The sequence below is a fragment of the Belonocnema kinseyi genome, chromosome 6 (assembly GCF_010883055.1).
Source record: "Belonocnema kinseyi isolate 2016_QV_RU_SX_M_011 chromosome 6, B_treatae_v1, whole genome shotgun sequence".
NCBI lineage: Eukaryota > Metazoa > Arthropoda > Insecta > Hymenoptera > Cynipidae > Belonocnema > Belonocnema kinseyi.
In genome coordinates, this window is record NC_046662.1 from 88,861,997 (window position 1) to 88,881,490 (window position 19,494).

General features: G+C 36.1%; 1 non-coding gene across 1 annotated transcript; it reads left to right on the forward strand.

Annotated features, from left to right (window-relative positions):
* Positions 1-13,233: 13,233 nt before the first annotated feature.
* Trnad-guc lies at positions 13,234-13,305 on the forward strand. Its single transcript has one exon. It is a non-coding gene; the product is annotated as a tRNA-Asp (tRNA).
* Positions 13,306-19,494: the final 6,189 nt, after the last annotated feature.

The window sequence follows — 19,494 nt, forward strand, 5'->3', positions numbered from 1 at the left end:
TAAAGTAGTTTCTTGCTTCCTTCAAAGTCGTTTTGTATTTTCTTCTCTTCTTCAGCTCTAATTTTATCTTTATTTTCCCTGATTAATCGTTTCAGTATCCTCTTGTTGTGTCTGTAATTATACTTATACGTCTATTTTGTTCCTCATCGCTAAGACCTATGATGTTCGAAGTTCTCCTGTACGCTTCTTTCTTTGATTTTTGGGCACCCTGAATTTTATCATTCTACCATGCATCCCCAGACATTCTTCCTACAACTGCGGTACCACACACTTTGATCGTACATCTAACAATGATATCCCGGAATTTAGTCCATGCGCCCTCTATATCTTTGTTTCTTATAAGCGCCTCCCAAGTTGCCATATCTATGCTTTCAATGATCTGATTTTGGAAATCTATTCGCACATCCGGTTTCTATAGGCTCTAAATTTTGATTCGCGTTTCTTTTGTTTTCTTGGTTCTCTTTTTTTTCATCTCTAACCTAAGCAAATTTTGTAAATCAGAAGGTAATGATCAGATTTGCATTCAGACCCCTTCATAACCCTCGTATCTTTGACTAGCTCTCAGTCTTTCATCCGCAAGAACAAAGTCAATTACACTGTGGCTATTTCCTTCAGACCAGGTGTACATGTGAATCATTTTATGCCTAAACCAAGTATTTGTAATTAACAGATCTCTTTCTAAGCATAAGCCAACTAATGTATCTTCTTTGTAGAGACTAAATAGTATGGGTCTTACTACAGGATTATATTTGTTTTTTCCAATATATACGATGACTTTGTGTTGTTTAAATAAGCCACACGGGAATTCTGGTTTGCTCCAAGATTTATACCTGTTCCTTTATACCTCATCCTGCACTTCTCTTTCTCACTTTTCTCATGTGAATTCCTTGATCCTCAGCAGTATAACGAGGTTAGAAACGAGGATTTGGCTTAATGGTATAATAATAATAATAATATAATAATAATAATATAAGCCTGTGACAACGTTTCAACACTGAAATGTTTTTTCCCATAATAATAATAATAATAGCCTCAGTGGCTCAGTTGGTTAGACACTCGGACTTCCCCTCAGAGATCCGGTGTTCGATCTCTGAGCCGGTACCTCTAGAAATTTTTCAATATACTTTACCGAGGTTCTGTTGGTTCGGAACCCACCTTAAGCTGTAGGTCCCCCCACCGTGTACTTGACTGCAACCCAGTCCGTCAATGATGGGGTAAAAACCAGGCTTTGTCTAATATGTCTGGGCAGACTGCTCTTATCAGATCACTTGACTGCATTATAAAAGTGCGTCCGTGACTGATGATATATACCGGGACAGCCCCGTGCAAAAATGATCAAATAAAAAATCCAACTCTGTTGGGCAGTATAAGCCTGTGACAACATTTCAAGACAGAAATGTTTTTTTAAAAGTCAATTATTATTAGAGAAATGATCAGTTTATGGAATGGCAGGATGTTGCCAGAAATGGCATCCTGACCCAGAGAATCCGTTCTGGTATTTTTGAGTGACAGGAGTCTATAATCTATATCGACATCGAGTAAGCGAACAAGGAAGGCTTTCTCTGCCGGCCTTGAGCTCCTGCTCGAAGTCGAACCCTGCAGTGACTTGAACTTGAACCAGTACCAAGTTCTTTAGCTCAACCTCATATGCAGCATTTTACTAAAATTATGCAACAATGCACGTTCAATCATTTATTACTCTTCACAATGGCAGTAACAGTTTTCTAAATTATCAGCGGCAGCCCTTCTTCATTTTTCTGATAATAATTTTGTATAGCTTATCTTTACTTTATTTTTATGAAAATTCGACTTCAATTACTATTATTCATTCAGAAGGAATATTAAAAACTTAAATTCTCAGAATTTGAAGTAATAAAAATAATAAAAACATAATCAAAAATATAATTATTCAGGGTGGCAGCTGCAGATCAGAGAAAACCTGAAAATCAGGGAAAAGACAGGGAATTTTGTTAGTCAGGGAAAGCCAGGGGATTTTGAAAAAAAATGAAAATGTCAGGGAATTTCTGTTAGAAACACTATATAAGTAATTAAACACGAGAGCTTGCATGAAAAAATGCATATTTAATAAAAAGAGTGTCAGTAGAGTGAATGATGCCTGAAACAAAAGACCTAGGCCACTAATGGACCCAAGTGGGGAACCTTACATAACGACTTCGTGAGGTTCTTCGCTTGGGGTGATTGCTAGAGAGATTGATCAGCAACCTGGGTCGGAGCAGTATTGCGGAACGAACGTGTTATTTACTTAAATAGCACGAGAATTCTGGATCAATCTGAAAAATCACTATCCCTTCCACACACTACTCCTTTCCCCTACCGAGTGAGTCACGCCTACCCCGAAAGGGAAATGGCTTAATGGTGTAATAATAATAACTGTCGACAATAATCAGGATTGTCACACAGGTACTTTTAGTCACTTTAAAAAATAAAAAGATCACTTTACGCACTGTTCTTTTACGAAATGAATCCATGGATTATCCACTATTGATTTTCGCTTATTTTAAAATATTTTGAAGGAATTTTTTATTTATTTCCTAAATTTTAAAGGAAATTTAAAGATTTTGAAAATTTTTATAGTTTTTGAAATTTATGGAAATTTAATGGGATTTCAAAGGATTTAAAAAATTCAACGGATTTTCAAATCATTTCAAGGAGCAATGGTTTTTAAAAAATTTACTATCATTTCGAAAGATATAGTACAATTTTTCAGGATCTATAAGGTTTTAATAGTACAATTAACTCTGATACTGGGTCAATTTTGGGGCTGACTTTGGTGGGGAATTACCCATATAGAGGGCCACTTCGTAGAAAACGCTTTTGTTTGTTCCCGCCTACGCGACCGTCGCTCACCCCGCGTAGCTCCTTTCACTACTACTTGTGGCGCGGCATCAATTCTCGGAAGAACTGTATCAGGAGGCCCGATATCTAGGGTTTACTGTATATGGTGCACTGAAGCAGCGAAGTATTTGAAGAAGTTTTTTTACCTCCGAGCGTGAGTTTTTACAAACTCGCGAGTCCGTATAAAGAATTCGCTGCCTCGGTACACACGATATTTTATATAAGAAGAGCGCGGTTTCCGAGTTTTCTCATGGGATTACCTTTCAGTTTTAAGGTTTCTGTGCAATTTTAAAGGGACAAGTGCAACACAGAACAATGTGCTTGGGTCGAATTAACGAACGCGCATGCGCGAGCATTTCTCGTGCTTTATCGCCCTAGGACCTACGACGATGAGGAATCCCAGCACCAAAAATTACCTACTTTGCTGCTCCAAACCACGCCCAAATACCGAGTAAAATAAATTTATCTAACATAAAATGTATATTTTAATCGTCATATTTTATATGGTGATTACATATATATGACCTTGAAAATCGGCATTAAAAGATTCCACACGATTTTAGCAGATTTCCGAGAATTTCAATGATTTCATTTGATTTAATAGAAATTCACGGGATTTTATGATATTTTAATGGATTTGAAATAATTTATTTACAACAAACTCACCGAGAATTTTTAGGCATTTTATCAAATTCTTTTGAATTCGCTTACATTTTCTAAAGTAAAAATAAATTTAAAATTTATAAATTTAAACTTGTTTCATTGCATTTATAAAAGGTTCTGTATTTAAAATGTTACTAGATTAGAAATGTTGGTCTTCAAATATTAATGGTCAATTCAAATGAAAAATTAGGTGAAAATTAGGGAGTTTTCTTAATGAAGTTTTGTGGCCACTCTGCTATTTTATGTGATAAATGACGCATTAAATAATGATGTGCCTAATTTTGAAATAAATCTGGGATACATATAAGAAATGCAAGAAATGATCTAATCCTCCTTTGCTGTCCCTAAGTTGCCAGGGGTTGTCGGCATAATATAGTTCGAAATTCCAAAAATAAATGGAAAAAGATTCAGGGTTCTAAAGATAGAAAACCTATGTGAGTACCGCCATCAAGTTGTGAACTAAGCTGGTTCTCACATGTCACACGCATCCAATGTTTTACTTCTTTCTCCAGCTCGCTGATGCTTATTCATGTTGTCACACTCTCACTATCCCCACTCTAGGACTATTATTCAAGCTCGTTATCTGCTCCCCACTCCCACCTTCGGGCGTTCCCCTCACATGCTTTTTCTCTATTCTAACTCAGGCATCCCTAACCTAATACAACAAGAGTTGCGTCAAGCTTCGATCCAGACTGCAACCAGCCAACCGGTTTTAATATGATTCAAGCCTATTGAGGTCTACACTCGACCAAATACGCAGACTTATGCGACATCACGTTCCGGCAATGTGTCTCATCTCTACATTCGAGAAAAAAATGTTTCATTTTTATTTTAAACTTTTGTTTTTGACTTAATCAGACAGGTAAGAGGTTATTTAATGGAAAAAATTTAGAGGAGTTTTTTGGGGTGAGGGGGCTTACTTCAAAGGGAATGGAGACGTAAATTCTGGATTCTTGAAGATCCAGAAAAATGGATATGCATTATCAACAAAGCAGAATCATTTCACTAGAAGTATACTATCATAAATATAGGTATAATGTAAAAATCCACGAAGGTGCAGAAAAAGTTCCTTGATACATAGGCATTAAGATTCGAACCCACGACAGCCGTTACCTTCAAATTGGCTTCAAAGCTATCATGCTGGAATCTGGGCCGAACTGCTTTCTAATAAAATGTTTTATGTAACAAATGCATGATTTACGTGATATATCAGCGTCTTTTCAGTTCTGAACGTAACCGTTTATTCGACAGGAGGATTGGGCAGCGAATGCGCATGCACGGCTGATGTGTAACTTTCATTAAAATATAAGATTTTATATTTCGGAGTCCTACTAATGTCGTCCATTTTCAACACTGATACTTTCTGAAGATGTTTACATTTTAAAATCATAAAGTTTTGAACATCTTTTTGAATTAGGTCTATCTTGAAGATTTGGACTTGAAGGTCCTTCATTTTTTATGTATACACTTTAAAGTTTAAATGAACTGTCTTTCGCTATGGAATTTTTCTTAAGATTCCCTTTTTTCAGCTCGCTCAAGGTCAACGTTACGGAAAATTACGTTATACTAGTACTGGCGTTATACTTGATCGGTTAGTTTTAAGCAAAATTCCGTCATGCTAGTCGATGGCTACATTAAAAAGATGTAGTTTTGAATGTTTTTTTAGATAGTTTGATTTTGAAGATTTACAATTGGAATTTCTTCAATTTTACAAACGTAGGAATAAAAATTCTTAAATTAGAATGTTTTGCATCAGAATGATAGAATTTTTAATTCTAAAATTTAAAACTTGCACAATTTTTATTTTGTATATTGTTAAAATTAAAAACTCTTTAGTTTTGAAGATTTATAATGCATTTGTCTACAATTTCTAAGTTTTACAATTGAATACTCTTGAATTTGAAGGTTGTATAAATAGAAATTATCAAATTTTCATGGTTTTGAAAATAGAAAGTCAAGTCTTCAATTCCAAATCTTCCAAATTGAAGAAATTTCAAATGTAAATCATCAAAATTACGGAATTATTTACTGCTACACTTTAAACTTGCATAATTATTTATTGCGAATTTTCAAGAATAAAAATTCTTTAATTTTAAAGATTCCAAATTCAATTAAATTTTTATGATTTTAAACTGAATGGATTTATTTATTCGAAATTCTTTTAATTTTTTACAAATGTAACAAGTCTCCGCATATAAAAAAGGATCTTTACAGGAACTTCAAGTTTACTCGGATCAGTGACTGGGAATGTAACAAGTTACTATTTTTTGAGTTCTTTGAATGAACTTCCCCAACACTGCATCCTTGACTGCATTTAATTTTAAACGGCCCTAAAATCAGTTAAAGATGATTGTTATATCGATCTAACACAATAAGAATGTAATATTTCAATTTTAACACAATAATTTCAATTCAATCGTAATAACTTTAAGTGCAAACAGAATTTTAAAATATGTGAAACTGACGTATACTGAAAAACCATCAAACTGGGTAGTAGGGGAGCGGCGGGTAATGTGGCGCGGCGGTTAATATGGCGCGGCTATTAATGTGGCGCATCCTCATGTACAGAAATTGATTGATTTATAGCGAGATTTATTTACTGCACTGTATTTTTGTATGTGCACTGTTTTGTATAGTGAAAACATGTGCTCAATAACGCTAATCACTCAATTCTTATTATGCGTGTTATGTGTGTATTTTTAAAGTAACCAAAAAGTAGTGAAAAAGTAGAGTAGCATTTTTCCGGATAAAAAAAACAATATATAACGTTTAAGTTGCACTCAGTAAACAACTTTTACTTCCCTTTCCGAAATAGCAATAAGAGCGCGCCACATTAGCTAACCTGGAAGAATAACTTGACGCAGGCACACTTTTTGTGAAACTTGATAATTAACTACTTTAATAGACGTAAATTCAATAATAATCATATGCATAGGGTAGATAAGATATTGATTTACGTTCTCCTTATTATTTTATTACAGTTTTCAACATATTTCACTTTAAACGGAGCTTTTTATAACATGTGCGCCACATTACCCGCCGCTCCCCTACAAAGAAAATCAAGGGACAAAAGAATACGATGAGTGAACCGGCTTCAATATGGAAAATGTGAATGAATTAATTTGAAGATTATTCTTATTAATTTTATGTTTCACTGAATTCTAAACATAATTGAAAAAATTTTTACGTACGTTTTGCTTCGTTACTGCATTCTACGGGAACTGAATCAACTTTTGGAATAAAAACATGAATTACTCTCTTATTTTTCCATTAATTTCGAACAAATATCTTTTAACACAATTATTTCTTTCTATCGTAAATAAGGGACTTCAACTTATCATATATTTTCAAACTTCCCCTCGATCGCATCCAAAAATCTACAAAAAGAGGGGCTTGTGAAGGAGGGGAGCCTATTATTGGATTCTGAAAATTAATTTTTGTCTTCGCTCACGTAAACTCGAGACAAGTATCCTGTCACTGAAATTCTTGTGGCTTTTATAAATTAGGAGCAGAGGAAAAATACTGGAATGGAGAAGTAATATCAGTTTGTTTCGAGCCTTCCATCCGACGCTTAGAGATGATTAGAAACGAGGGTTGCGCCTTGGCGTCGCCCCCCGTTTAGGGAGACCTTGACCTCCAATAGTTGACCTAGAACGAGACCTAGCTAGAACACCCGCTTCGTCTCGTTTCCTCAATAGGTACTAGGAACTAAAACTCAATTTAGTATTATTTCGACAAATTTTTTTTTCATTTTTTTAAGCATTAAAAAGTACATTTTACACGTCAATATTCTATACTAACAATGAGAAGAATTTTGAATTTTGAATATTAAAAAAAACCGCATACATAATACACACATATACACACAAACATACACTACACATTGAACATCTTGACATTGTATAAATTTTGAAGTTGTTGGATTCAAAATAGAAGTATATCAAAATTTATACAAATTAACAAATTAATAAACACCAGAAATTAACATAAATTAAATAATTTCAACTTTGAACATTTCTGGACGTAACATTAGAGATAGTAAATTAAAGCAATTAAATTATTAAATATTGAATAATCTTACAATTTATGTATTCAAAATTATTGTACAATATTTTTAATATGAATCACTTAAGTATTAAACACTACCGTCAGAAATTGTCGGTACGACTAGTGACAGTGCTATTGCATATCATTGCTGACTTTGAAGCCTTATTACTCGCTCAAAAAAAGGAGCGACAAACTTTTTGAAAACCCCCTTAGGAAGCTTATTGAATTATGCGTTGAATTACGCCTATCAGATATATTCTTGAATTTTTGAAGAGAAGTTAAAAAAAAATAAAGAGTTTCTCGAATTTTTTACGTCGACTTCAACTTACGGCATGTTCTAGGAAAGTCATAGCAAAAGTTTGAAATTTATACCACGCTATATTTGAAGTCTTATGTTTCAAATAAGGCGATAAAAAATTTTTAAATCTTTATGGGTTCATGAGATACGACTAAAAATATCGAAGCGTGTTTGCGGTGTCAGCGGTGACCGAATACCGAAACTGAACGCAGACGCGCTTGGACATTTTCTGTCATATATTGGGAACCCGTGAATATGTATGAAGTTCTATTGATTTAAATTAAAAATAAGATTTTACAGATTAAGTTCTGTCAATTACGGTTTTCTTTCGATAAGTTTTCTAAGTTACAGCATGAGTTGCAGTTAAGGTATCAAATCTGACAAATTCTCCGCAATCACCGGTCTTGCGACTGAATGCGGTAATCAGCGATACTTGATATTTGAAACTTGGACATTTTTGGTCGTATCTCGAGAACTCGTAAATATTTGTTAAGTTTTATTGGTTTAAATGAAAGATAGAACTTCAAAACTGTGTGATATGGATTTCAGATTTTAGCTGCAGCTTTCCTAGATCAAGTCGAGGTACAAAATTCGAGAAATTCTTGCATTTTTTTAAACTGCTCACGTGGTGTCTTTTCTGCAAAAGGTTAATAGTATCACTATTAAGATTAATTCATCGCGGAATTTAGTAAACTTTCCTACAGGTTGAAAAAAGTTTCTCGCTAATTTTTTGAACGAGTACTCAAGTTTCAAATTCATCAGTAATTTTTAATAGTACTTTCTTTAGTCGTAAATACAATTTCCGATGGTAGCATGTTTAAAAACACTTTTGGCTACTGTTCCATTTTATTAAAATTGCATTTAAACTTTTTTGATTAAATGGATTATTTGGCAGGAACAAACTAACAGCATTTTAATATAATTCACACATCTGGTCAAAAATACAAGAACTTTAATCTTTTATTTATTGCTTGAACGTTCCCATACTATCAACAATAGTGTAGCAAACGGATTAAGAGAAGGCTCATATTATTTTCTTGTTTGTTTCAGGTGAACAGTTATGAGTATCTGCATATTTTCCTTCAATTCTGCGTGGTAAGAAACTAAAATTGTATAAATGTATCGCATTAAATTTTATTTAAAGAAGAAATTACTTTCGAGCTATTACTTAGTTCTATCGAACCACGAAGGAACATCCTAAAAAAGAAGTAATCATCCGCGGGAAAAACTCTTATGAAGGGTGTACGTCTGTACAGCGTCTCGCAAAGACGCCGATTTTCACTCAAAAAGGTTTAAAAAAGAGTCACCACAAATTAAAATAATGGAACACAAAGAGTTGCATAATTTTAAATTTTTAATTAAAAAACAAGAAAGTTCTTTTGAAGTATCACTAAGATCCATCGAATCGTGAAAAGAACAGGTAAAAAGAAGTATTCACTTAAAAAAAAAAAAACCAACCGTTAATTTGGACCCACTTCTAAATTAAACTGGACAATAATCTTCTACTCATCTGCAGTGAAATAAGTTAGGTCAAATTATTTAGTTGACAATAAAATGCGTTTCTGAAATTTGGCACTTGCGCCTTTATGTCTCGAGACCCTTAATTTAATCGAATACCAAATTTTTGAACGTCATACCACTTTTTAAAACTCAATGAAAAGAAGAAAGTGAGCTAAAAATGATCAAAATCGATTGATTTCATTATGATTTTTATCCGAACTTATGCCTTACGTAATACCAATGAATCTGTATCATGGTATTGTTTGCAATTTAGTCGAGCACAATATATTTTTATTTTTTTTTTAAGTACAAGGGAACACTTGAGACTTTATGTACAAAGGAGAAATTGTAGTTCGTAGATACGGCATTGCATCGAAATAGATAGTTATGGCGAGTGCGTCGAAGCGGGATGCGGGGGCTGATCGATAAAAGCGGCGCGCGGGTTCAGAAGCCTCGTTCAAGGACAAGGCCATGTGATAGCGGTCGCGCAACCGCGGTCGCGCATTTAACCACCCCTGCTTGCCTTCCTTTTGCCAGTCGGAAGTTTGGTGCCAGGGACGCATCGCTGATCTTCGCGCCCTGATTGCCAATTTTCATTTTTCCTGATCCTATTATTAGAGATCGATAATTAGAAGAAAAAATTATTCTTTTAAAATAAATTATAATCTTGCATCTGTCCTAAAAGTAATTTTAATTATAATTTCGATTCTTAATTTTATTTTCGATGACCAATGACCATTATGTTAGGCGTGGTCATTGATACATCCTACCTTATGGGCGTTATCTAAAACTATTGTTGGTCATGATCATTGATCCACTCCGGTAGGCGTGAACCCTACTTTTTCAGAGGGTATATCCACTGAATAATTAGTATAGTTGGTAATATAGTCTGGTGGACAAAATCTGCAACTATTGTGGGCATGGTCATTGATTCATACTAATGGACGTGATCTACAACTTTTTTCAGGGAGTGTGTTAATTGAATAAGTGCGAAAATTAATGCTTATATTCTGGCACCTATTCATATACGGCTAAATTGTATGCAAACTACACACTAGTTGATGTACCTTATTTAGAAACTCATGCTTCGTATAATTATTATCTCTTACATTTTGCGACTTGAGTCCCAGTAATATAAATAGGCGTGGCCTAAATACTAGTGTGTATTGTTTATTTATTTGTAGACGTATATCGTCAGAACTGAAGGTGTGGGTATTTTTTATTTTTTGTGCTAATTTCCATTCTTATTTCGAAAAAAGTACAATTTTACCAGACAAATAGTAAAGAAAACTACTATCACTTTTAGAAATAAAAGTAGTAACTACAACTACTTAAGTTGCAGCGGAATACATTACAAAATAAAATAGTTGTAGTTGTCCCATACCTTTTTTTCAGTGCGCCCAAGAATTCCCAAAAATCGGGATCAAATAGATATAATTTTGAGAAAATTAAGATTTCCCAACATCTTATCAATGTGACAGGCTTCGTAATCATAAGAATTAAATCTAGATGCCAAAATAGTGCAAATATAACAAAGTTTCTCAGTCCCGAAATTCGGGATGACAAGTTCAATATTTTTAATAAGTTTGGCTAGTAGTCCAGAATTTTCGGTACGACAAGTCCATTCTCTTTTCCAACTCCCACAATTTTTGGGACGACCAGTTCTACGAATGAGCGCAATGATTATCTGCTATGAGGGTACCTATATAGATTATAGAATTGCTTTTTCCTATCATATTTTACCCCCCCCCCCCCCACACACACACACATTTGCGGCTCTTTCTACAATTAGTGCGTCTAAGAGTAACATTGTCGTAACACTCGAGGTAAAAAAAAACATATTTCGTAAGGAATTTTTAAACATAAATTGGTAAATTAAGTATAAATAATGAGGATGAATAATGCTGATTTATTTTGTTTTGAACCATTGTCTAATATATTGAGTTTTAATTTATCATAACGTAGCACCAATATACGACGAGTACATAATGTCCAAAATAATAAGCAGAAAACTTTTAAGTAGAATAAATCAACTAGAAATTTAATTTTTACTCGTCTTAACCAAATTATCTGCTAAAAGAAAAAAACTAAACATTTTTTAATCAGAACTTTTTTTCTAAGTATATAAAATTCATTGATTTCCAAACAGCATAATTAATTCTTTTCTCTATTAAATGTTAAAAATTTTTTCTATAAAAGTGCTAAATTGTTTCAACCTAACTCATTTCTGTAGATGATTACGGTCCATTTCGATTTAGAAGTAAATCAAAATTTATTTTTGGTATTTTATTTAAAGCGATTACATCTTTTCGTGTGCTCTTTTTACGATTTAATAAAGCTAAGTAATAGCTTCAAACTATTTTTTGGTTCTTTTTTTTTATTTAAAAAATAAGAAATCTGCCCATTGTGCATGCAAATTCTCATTGCGTGCTATGTGCGCGGCTAGCAAGTTTCGGCGCGCCACGTTTCGTTCACGCGCTTCGCGTTGGATAATATATTTATCTCACGCTTCGGGCTCGGTAATATATTTACCTCGTGATACGTGCTTGACCTTTGTACTTCTCCCACATTTATGCATAGAACTTTTAAAATTAAAGGCAGAATCATCGACAACTGTAATTTGGGTATTGTGAATTCTCTTTTGTTAAAGCTCCTTCCGCTTCAACAAACACATTCTTATCATGTATCTCGTGCTTCGCACACGATTTTGTCCATCATTCAAACTTTTCTACATTATGCAAAACTATTATATCAAATATATATTGCATTTATTTCTTGACCTCGGCCTGGTATGGCTTATTGAGATATTGCAAAATGAAGTATCATTTATCATGATTACTTTAATATTTGGGACTTATTTGTTATTCAATTTTACTTTCAGCAACTCTGAAAAACGTATAATTTTAATAAATTTATATTATTCCAATTCATAATATCCATAATAATATTCATAATCATTTTTTTAATTTAAATTTTATTTTTTACGATTAAAACAAAAACCACGCATCCTCCAAAAAATATTTTTTTTTGTTTTAAACGCTGTTTTTTACTAATAAAATAAAAACTACGCGTCCTATAAAAAGTGATTAGCAACAAATTTGTAGAATTTTTTTGTATGCACAATTTTTGTTGATTCATTTTTTTCAGTATCTTGTGAATTTTGACCGCAATATGGAATTTTTTTTTTTTGTACCAGCATAATTTAAATTTAAGAGTTTTCAATAAAATTCAAAACAGTTTTATGACATTCTTGGGTTATTCAAAAGTAACGTTTTTCTCCTCTAGAATTTTTCCATATTTTGCGTTTTTTGGCTTAATATTTTCATTTTCGTTTTGTTTTTTAACTTTGTTAATACCATCCCGAGTAAAAATGCTTCGACTTGAGTTCAATTTCGTTATGTCTTCAGTACGTCTCCAAGACATCGATATCTGGCTGCGTCACAAAACTGAGACGAGACATAAGCCTTCATCTTACTTTTATGGCTACGCCAGATAAAACGACGTTTACTTGTCTCAAGTCGAGCCTTGTCTTGGCTAAGACGACGTTTACTTGTCTTAAGTAAACCTACCTCAGTACGAACTTTTTTCGGCTCATAAATGAGATTAAAATTGATTAATAAAAAATTTGTAATGACTAAATTAGTTATTTTTAATTAAAAAATTAAGGATCTGTGAGTCTGAACGAGTAGAACCCTTAAAAATTTTCTTCAAACAAATGAAAATGGTCACTTTCTAGAAGGGTCACCTAAAACGTTATAAATACGTAGAAACAAACAACATTTTCGGTATCATCGTCAAACAAGTATAATACAAATGAAAATCCGTAAATAAGTTAATTGAATATATATATATATATATATATATATATATATTCGGTAGTATAGTGGTAAGTATCCCCGCCTGTCACGCGAGAGACCGGGGTTCGATTCCCCGCCGGAGAGCCATTCGGTTCGGTTTTAATTCCTCTAGAATCAAACCGAAAGGCCTATGACAAAGCCACCGAACGCGTCCTTCAGCAGAAACCAAGGGTTTCTGCTGAATATGGTTACAAAAATAAATAGGCAGTCGCGGACAATTGTCCAGGGGTGGTCCCGAAGGAATTAACCCCCAAGCGGAGGTGTGAAAACCATGCCGAAAGCTGAATGGCACCTGGGTGAGGTGTCTAGAACGGTGACTCTGGGATACCAGGCGACCTCTCAGAGTAAGCAGCCTTATCCTTGCATGTGGGGCTCTACAAGGATGGACGAACCCCTTTCCCTAGCTTCTCATGGGAACAACAATGACAACACCAAACGTAGTTGTAGTAAGTGCGGTTCAAAACAACAGACAGCGCAGGGCTCCCGACAATGGGTCGGGCAACAATGCCGACCAATCTAGAGCTGGGGGAGCCAATGAAAATGGATTCAATGCGATGGGTCGGCGGGATCACGTGACCTTTGGGTGGACGGAGCGACTGAATCACGACTTGCTAGAGTGCTACGATGCGAGTGTGGCCCCTGAACGGGGTTACATGGCACGGATGCATGCTCTGTGGTGCGAGAAACACCCGGAGCTATCGCATTTTTCGCAGCAACGTCTGCGAAACCATGCTGAACTACTACGAAAAAGGGGTTATGTAAGCGGAACGCCTACTCTACCACAGCTAGAACAAGCCGGCAACAGAGAAAGAGAGGCGACACTAAGATCAACCGCGGGCAGGCATCCAACAGAGGAAGAGCGATGTTTTACGACCCGGAGAAACATCAACACCAAGGTTTCTCTCAAGCCTAAAGATCTGGCTGAAATAGATGACGAGCTTCGTGGACCAACGGTTGATCATAAGACTAAAAGACGAATGCATCAACTTGCCATAAAGATAGGCTGGGTAAGATAGTACGCGTCCCGCATTCAGTGTGTGATTGACTACATCACATCTGGTAGGAATTTTAAAGCCAAGGTTCGAAAGTTCGCGTGCGAACTCCGGACCCGTTATCACACTCTTAACTAGTCAAAGCTGCTGACCATCAGGCAGCATATTGTTGAGAGAATACGGATACTATCTGACGCTACGAGAAGTCTAGAGCAGAGGGAGAGGTGGTTCAGAGAAAATCAACAGTTTCTCTCTGACCCATCTCGACTCTTCCAAGACCCTCCGGTTACTGTCGAACACCCACCCAAACCAGAGGAGGTCGAAGTATTTTGGAGAGAGCTCTACGAAGTGCAGCATAGACTGGACGAAGACTCAGAAAATATAAATAGCTTCAAGGAGTTATGTGTTGCCCTCATAACACCTGATAAAGAATGCCCACCCATCACTACCGAGGAGGTGAAAAAAGTATTAAGAGGGATGAAGAACTATTCCGCACCGGGACCAGATTGTATCAAAACCTTCTGGTGGAAGAAGTTTTCTTCAAACCAACATCATTTGGCCCCTATTTTCACCTCATATTTGAAGTCGGAAGAGCCGATTCCGGAGTGGTTGGTGGAAGGGCGCACAATACTCCTGCTGAAAATGGGCAACTTAGCTGACCCGAAGAATTACAGGCCAATAACTTGCCTGTACACACTTTATAAGATATTCACAGCTATCCTAAATGATAGGATTGTTCGGGCAATTGAACCTGTGTGGCAAGAAATGTATGAACAACGAGGCTCCAAGAAAGGCGTAGCCGGATGTCAGGAGAACCTGCACATCGATAGATGTGTCTGTAAAGATGCAGCATTCTACCAGCGTGACCTATCGATGGCCTGGATTGATTATCGGAAAGCTTTCGATTCGACTTCCCATAGACTTATCATCTGTCTTTTGGAAATCTGAAAGGTTCATCCGCAAATAGTTAGGTGCATAGAGAGATTGATGCCGCTTTGGAAAACCAGATTTACTATCTCATCTGGAAAAAATCGTCTGATAACTAACAAGGTCACCTTTCAGAGAGGTGTCTTTCAGGGCGACACCATGAGCCCACTTCTCTTTTGCCTTACATTATTGCCACTATTTCTAGCACTTTGTCATTCTGACGAAAACTTATGCGGCAAACCTGCAGATCGAAAGTACAAGGTCACTCATGTATTTTACATGGACGATCTTAAGATCTATGCTAAAAACAAAGAGCAACTACATCTAGCTCTAGGGATTGTCGAACGATATACTAAGGAAATTGGAATGGAATTTGGGTTAGGCAAATGCGCCAAGGTTTATTTGAAGCGAGGAAAACTTAATGGCATCCCTGAAGATCCTGAGCTTGTTGATAGAAGCGCTATACGACACCTTTGCGCTGGAGAGACTTATACATACCTGGGCGTGCCACAGAGCCGCATTCAGGGTGTGACATATATGAAGGATATTCTCCGAAGCAGATACAAACGTCTCATCCGACAGATTTGGTCTTCCGAACTGTCGGCGAGGAAAAAAGTATCTGCAACGAACATGCTTGCCGTCCCGGTAGTAGGCTATTCATTTGGAGTAGTTCCATGGACGAAGAACGAGCTCAGATCCCTTAATATCGGGACAAGAAAGGTTATGCACATGAACAAAAACATGCATCTTAAGTCTTCCGTTCCGCGACTGTACACTTCACGCTGTCAAGGTGGTCGCGGAATATTGAGTCTTGAATGTCTTTAAAACAGGATTATTCTGGGTATAGTACATAGAGTTGCAAATAGAAGAGACCCTCTTCTTAAAATGGTCAGGAATCACGAAGAAGTGGGCAAAGGAGCGTTTCTGTATAAAACAGCGGAGGAGGCTGCTGAAACACTCGGACTTGACTTCAGTATTAGGGGTGAGCAAAATACATCAAGTCTTATCTATCTCGAGTACTCACTCCTGAAAGCCCGGATTAAGAAAGCACAAGAGAAAAACTTTCGTGAACAGCTCCTCGATAAGAGGATGCACGGTATCTTCCACAGAAATGTGAAGGATCAGTCAATGTCTTGTGAGCTAACGTTTGCTTTCCTTAAATCGCCCGGATTGAAGTCTGGTACGGAGAGTTTCATTTTTGCATGCCAACATAGTGCCATTTCCACCTTAACATACCGTCGCCACATTTTGAGCCAAAACATTTCTGATGATAGCTGCAGGGCGTGCCATGCACACCCCGAGCATTTAGCTCATATACTATCTAGTTATCCAACTCACGCGGGAACGACCTACATTCAAAGGCACAAGGCGGCACTTAGAGTGCTTTATTACCATCTTTGTCACTCTTACGGCATTAACCTTAATATCGCTCCTCTAAATGCTCCTAGGGAAATCGAGTCAATTGTCAAGAATGGGAAGTGCCGCATATACTGTAACTTTATATTCTTGACAATTGTTTCTGTTGCTCACTCGAGGTCTGACATGGTTCTTCTTGGCTTCGAGAAGCGAACCATGTTCGTTATCAAATTTTCGGCACCAGCTGACAAAAACATCATAACCGAGGAGAATGAAAAGAAAGAGAGGTATCGAGACCTTATAAGGGAGTTGCAACGATTGTATCCGGAATATTATGTTAAACTAATCGTCCTTATCATCGGCGCTCTTGGAGGCTAATGGCTCTTGGAGGCTAATTTAGGCTAATGGCCTAAAAAGCATCCCTGCGTGTCAAGAATATGCTAACACACTTGCGGGAAAAATGCAGAAGGCGGTAGGCCTTGGGTCGCTCCGTGTTCTTAGGGTGCACGAGGCTTTTGCTGGATCGTCGTATTGATTCCTTTACAGACTGTAACCACCTATCTCACGGTCGTGAGACGTGGTTGTGGCTGAAATTTTACCGCGATTTCACTGGGAGCGGGTGCAATTTTCCAGATTAGCACCCGCTCCCGGCGAAATCCTGCGGTTGTCCTTATGACAAATTTTTAATTATATACATATTTTGTATAAAAATATACAATATTCTTTAATCATTAACAAAGATTAGCTTCCATGACAGAATTATCCTTTTTTAGGACAGGTATACACTCGAAGTTATAAACCGCTCATGTTGGAGCCATAAAAATTCAACTCAAGAGATAAATTTATGTCTTCAAAGCATAGAAACTTGTCTCCAAGACATAAATTGAAGTCTGGCTCCGTCTCAAAACTGAGACATGCTCAAGTCGACCTTTTCGACTTCAGCATGTCTTGATTGGGGGCAATTCAAGTCGAACTCAACTCGAAGCATTTTCACTCAGGATAACTGTTGTAATTTTTTTTATCAAAAATGTCAATAGAAAACATTTTTTTTACTATTACAAACAGTCATGCGTCGAATTTTTAAATCCTGAAAAAAAAGGTCTACACAATTTTGAAAATGCTTTCAGTTTTTAAATTTTTATCCAAAATGGCTGACTAACGAACTTGACCTTTATAGCTTAAGACAACAAAGAAGTACACCACAGGCTAATCCAATCTGTCAATTCTTTCGAAAGTGATCGTGATGACAGAATAAAAATCGACATACATGCGCATAAAAAGACACACGCATATCGACACACACACCGTGACACACACCGAGGCACATACACAAAATTATTAGAATTTCAGAAGTTTTGCAACTCTTTGTGTATCAATATTTTCTTTTCATGGTTCGCTAGAGTTAAATAACATCTTCAACGTATTTTCCTGTTTTTTCAATTAATTGAAAAATATTTTTGATAAAGCGAAGTAAATGGTTGAAAGTTCTTTCTTATTTCAAAAAAAAAAAATTAAATGCGTTAAAGTTCGACAGTTTTTTTGTCTCTTGTAAACTTCTAGTTTTGGCACTTATACCCTTATGCCCCAGGACCCTTTATACCATTTCTTTTTTGTGGCGTTGGTCGGCTTATCAATTTAATAATGTTCAAGTTTTTTACAATTATATGCAATTTGATAATATATTACTGATTTTTTAAATTGATTGTAACTAACATTAAATGCAATGCGGAGGTTAATTTTTTACGCCGAAATCAAAATTACGTACACTCACTATAGAAAAAATGATACTTTTAAAAAATGTTTAAACAAGTTTTAAGTTTACGAGACATCTTGAGTTTTTTATTTTAATTCAGCTCGAGCCTCGAACTCAGCTAGAAATAATTTGAAAAATCACGAACGCTTGCAAGTTTGAGAGCGCCTAGTGTGCGCGACTATTAGTTCATGCGCTTCGCACTCCATGTTGGTATTTCCCCCACATTTGTCCACAGAACATTTAAAAGAAAAGGTCAAAGCATCGACAGCTGTAATTTGAAGATTGTGAATTCTCTTTTGTTGAAACTCCTTCGGCCTTAACGAATAAATTCTCATCAGGTATCTCGTGGTTCCCCGAGTAAAAATGCTTCGACTTGAGTTCGACTTGAATGACCCCAAATCAAGACATGGTGAAGTCGAAAAGTTGGACTTGAGCATGTCTCAATTTTGAGACGGAGCTAGATTTAAATGTATGTCTTGGAGCCAAGTTTCTACGTCTTGGAGACAAAAATTTATCTCTTGAGTCGAATTTCAATGACTCCAACACGAGCGGTTTATTACTTCGAGTGTATACATGTCCTAACAAAAAGGGTCATTCTGACAGTCATAAAAGCTGAAAAAGTTTCGCCGATCTCAGCCAAGACAAGGCCTGTCTTGAGACAAGTAAACGCCTTTCTAACTGTCGTGGCCACAAAAGTAAGACGAAGGCCTATGTCTCGACTCAGTTTTGAGATGCAGCCAGGCATCAAAGTCTTGAAGACAAATTCAAGGCATAATCAAGTCGAACTCAAGTCGAAGCATTTTTACTCGGGTTGGACTCTATTTTGTCCGAAATATGAACTTTTCTACAATATGTTCAACACTATTATATCAAATGCATATTACATTTATTTCAGTACCACGGCCTGGGATTGCTTATTCATATATTGCAAACTGAAGTAAAATTTTTATTTATCATGATGAATTTAATATTTGTTTTTCATTTTGGATTATATTTCATGCTCGGTTCCCTGAAAAATGTAGCATTTCAATAAATTTATATTACGAGGGTAGTTCAATAAGTCCTTAGAATGACCAGCAGATGGCGCGCGAATCGCTCCAAATCATCTGTTTTCAGTCAGCACCACTCCCGACTAGATATATCGTGTAGTCACAGTCCACATCTTCTGAGTTTACGTGTTTTTATAACCAATTGAAAAAAAAATTGTTCGTTAAGAAAAATGGAAAAAAACGAGTTCAGAGCGGT